General features: G+C 43.9%; 1 protein-coding gene and 1 pseudogene across 1 annotated transcript in view; one reads left to right on the top strand and one right to left on the bottom strand.

The window, feature by feature from the left end:
• Window positions 1–4,021, bottom strand: part of LOC109371872 (tyrosine-protein kinase TXK-like) — an 80,587-nt gene that overhangs the window by 67,901 nt on the left and 8,665 nt on the right. The gene's annotated exons all lie outside the window — the stretch shown is intronic.
• The window catches only part of LOC109371871 (60S ribosomal protein L10a pseudogene), a 6,307-nt pseudogene continuing 2,668 nt past the window's right edge, over window positions 383–4,021 (top strand).

The following is a 4,021-nucleotide window of genomic DNA, read 5'->3' as shown; positions in this document are numbered from 1 at the left end:
TTAAAGAGCCTGCTCCAGGTAGGAAACTATAGACAACTGTAGGTTAATATGAACTATTAATAGTATGTGATACATAGGAGGAACCTAGCAAAGCTTGTTTGATCAAAGTCCTCTCTGTGTCCCATTGTTAAAGATGACCAAGCAAACATTTATTTACCAAGTGAACTGCTTTCTATCACTATCTCCAAGTGAACTGGCTTTCCCGCTTTGAAGTCTCAAACCACAACACGCCCTCCCCCACCCCCACACACATTTCTCCCTAGCTCAAGATGACATATAAGCCTCAACTGCCTGAATTGTCCTAGAGGACCCATATTCCTATGGAACCCCTGTATGTACACATGCAATTAAATTTGGTTATTTTCTCCTATTAATCTGTCTCATGCCAATTTCATTATTGGACCAGCCAGAGGAAGTAAGAGGGAGGGAAAAAGGGGAAATTTCCACCTCCGCCACAGTCCAAAGCCACAGAACTAAAAAGCAACTGAGGCAGAATTCAAGCCCAGAGAGTTTGGCTCAGAGTCCAGAGCATAACAGTGAAACCATCCGTGTGGGTAAGAAGATTAAATAAGACGGATGAGGCAAGCTGCCTAGAACATAGCAGTTACTTGTTGAATTTTCAGCCTTTTCCTTCACCCAGTTCCCTAGACTTCATTCAGCAATTGTTTTGGAGGGTACTCACAGGACATATTTAAGGTAAATAGATAGAAGCAGACGGAGTTCACCCTATGAACCAAAACAGGGGAAGGCCAGGTAAGCCAAGGCTGATCCTGAACCCCCAGCTTTTCTGTTCTGAGCTCATTTTCTACCTGCAACTCAAAGGCAAATGACTCGAATGGGCTCTATAGTGTTTCTTTTAAAAGCATTTGTGTGTTTGTAAGCATGACACCTGTATTAGAGTGAACAGAAAGAGTTCTTTTAAGGAATTGGATCACATGATTATGGAGGCTGGCCCGTCCAAAATGTGATGGGAGGACTGGTAGGCTGGAGATTTAGGGAAGAGCTGTAGTTCAAGTCCAGAGGCAATCTGTTGGCAGAATTCCTTCTTGCTCAGGGCAGGTCAGTCTTTATTCTATTAAGGCCTTCAACTGATTGGATGAGGCCCAAACACATTATAGAGGGTAATCTGTTTTACTCAAAGTCCACCTGTGTAAATACTAATCTCATCCCCAAAAACACCTTCATAGAAACATCCAAAATAATGTTTGACCAAATATCTGGGCATTGTGGCCCAGCCAAGTTGAACCATAAAATTAACCATCCCAATACTTTAAATTAAAATACATAGAACTGCTCTTTTCTGGGTTTTGCAGTGTGAGGCAACATTAGCGGCCAAGTTTCCCACAACGCCCTGTATGAGGCAGTGCAGGAAGTCCTGCGTGGAAACCAGAGCAAGCGCCGGAAGCTTTTGGAGACGGTGGGGCTGCAGATCAGCTTGAAGAACTATGACCCTCAGAAAGACAAATGCTTCTCCAGCGCTGTCAGGCTTAAAGCCACAACCCACCACAAGTTCTTTGTATGTGCTCTGCTGGGCCAGCAGCACTGTGACAAAGACAAGGCTGTGGATATCCCCCATACGGATATTGAGGCACTGAAGAAGCTCAACAAGAATAACAAACTGGTCAAAAAGGGGACCAAAAAGTATGATGCCTTCTTGGCTTCAGAGTTTCTGACCAAGCAGGACCCATGAATCCTGGGCCCAGGCCTGAATCAGGCTGGCAAGCTCCTTCCTTGCTGACCCACAATGNGGACTCTTCTTACATACCAGAGATAGAGAACAAGTTGGCCACAGTCCAAAGCAGAGTAAACTCTGTGCTCAGCCTAGAAACCTGTGTAAGATGGTCCAGCAACATGAGCGATGACCGCCTATGGCCTCACATTTCCATATAAGCTAAAACCATTTATAGACGGCCCCTGACTTACAATGGTTCCACTTGCAATTTTTTCAACTTTACAATGGTGCAAAAGCTATACATCTTCAGTAGAAACCGTACTTCAGAATTTTGAATTTTGATCTTTTCCGGTGTTAGTGATATGTGGTTCTCTCTCGTGATGTTGGGCAGTGACTGCGAGCCACAGCTCCCAGTCAGTCACACGATCATGAGGGTGAACAACTCACACTCTACAGTGTCCTGTGTTGCCAGCATTTTTTTGGATATTGTGTTCTGAGCACATCAATGTAGGCTAGGCTAAGCTATGATGTTCGATAGGTTAGGTGAATTAAGTCCATTTTTGATTTAATGATATTTTCAACTTACAATAGATTTGGTGGGATGTACCCCATGGTAAGCTGAGGAGCATCTGTAATGTCATCATGGCCCAAGAGTGACTATAATGGTCACTTGACTCCTTGATTAATCACTGGCATGTTATATTATTCTCTATATTCTTCCATATGCTTGAAATATTTCAAAACTAAAATTTGTAGATTTGAAAGGAAAGTCCCCAGAAAATCAGGTAGAATTGTAGGTTAGATAGCTAGGTATATATTTTAGGTTTAATAGCTTTTTACATGTACATGATTTTTAGTGATAGATGCAAAAGGCTTTTTATTTCTTTATTTCAGCCACTGTCTTACCTTTTGCCCAACCAGAATTATCATCTTCCTCGCTAGTCCCAATAAGAAAACTATTCTATGCATTTCCCTTTCCAATTTTCCCATGTCCGTGTATGTATGGGTCTGCCACAAAAATCTTGGATTCTTCCTAAGCCCTGTGCTTTATATTCAATCTACCATCAATCAGTTTAAATTGTTTGGCGTTTTACTTCTTATCTCCCCTGCTATCAACCTCGTCCAAGCCCTCATCAGCCCACACCTGTATTTCTGCATTCATTCACTTAATCCTCACAAAGACCCTATACAGTAGGCGCCACTTTACAGGTGATGTACTTGAACCACAAAGAGGGTCTTCCCTGCTGAGAGTCAAAGGGCTTGTAAGTGGAGATCCAGGATTGGAAGCCAGGCAGCCTGACTCCAAGGTCTCTGCTCTTAACCTCTGTGCAACCAGTCTTGGTTCAGAGACTGGATGAACTGGCCACCCGCCCTCCTCTAAGCCCCACCTCTGAACTCTCTCTCCTTCAATCCATTCCATACACTCATTGCCCTAAAAGCCTGTCTCAGCCAACTGCTCTACATCTTCAGCATCTAAAAAGACTCTCAACTACATATGGCATCAAGACTAAATCTCTGATTTTCAAGGCCTCCTATAAAATGACCAACCCTATCCTTAGTGTCCACCAATTCCTATGGCACCAGCTTCTTCTGCTTGTTTGATTCTCACAGACACCTTGCCTGCCTGAGGCTGAAAAAAAAGCTTCCTTTGCAATCCACTCCCAACTCGCCTTCCTTTGGGCTCCCAGAGCACAGGTGATCTGTCCTGCCCCGTGGCTCTTAATTAGGTACCACCTTGGACAGTCATTAAAATTTCTTGGTGTAGGCTTCAGCCCTCACAGGGTTTCTCAGTGATACCATTACTGACATTTTAGATTGTATAATTCTGTGTTGTGGTGGCGGTTCTGTGTATCGTCAGGTGTTTAGCAGCATTACTGGTCCCTGTGTACTGCAATAGATGCCAGCAGCAACACCTCCCACCCCACCAGGCACCCTCCCAGTTGTGGAAACCAAAATGTTACCAGGAGTTGTCAAATGTCCCCTAGGGGCAAAATCACACCCAGCTGACATCCACTGAGCTAGATTTTAACCTCTCCAGTTTCAGGGACTGCATCTTACACATCTTTGTCTTCTTCATAGCATCCAGCAGCAGTGCCTGGTACATAGCGGAAACTCAATAAGTAGTATTTAAATAAGGCTTCACCAAGGTTCACGCCAACACATTAGCCCCTGGCTCTGCTTCTCAGTAACTCATTCTACCACATGATATCTCACAGATCGATGCTGACCGCAGAGAAAGCTACACTGACCACGATCTTTTGTGGTCAACGGCTCTACTCTGTTGAAGAAAACTGAGCTTCCGGAGCATTAGCTAGCTAGCACTTGTAGTAGGTTTTATGTCTAAGCTTT

Source organism: Hipposideros armiger, unplaced genomic scaffold (assembly GCF_001890085.2).
Source record: "Hipposideros armiger isolate ML-2016 unplaced genomic scaffold, ASM189008v1 scaffold_596, whole genome shotgun sequence".
In the NCBI taxonomy this organism is placed as follows: Eukaryota; Metazoa; Chordata; class Mammalia; order Chiroptera; family Hipposideridae; genus Hipposideros; species Hipposideros armiger.
Note: the sequence above shows the minus strand (reverse complement) of the source record. Positions and strands in the feature narration are given on the sequence as shown.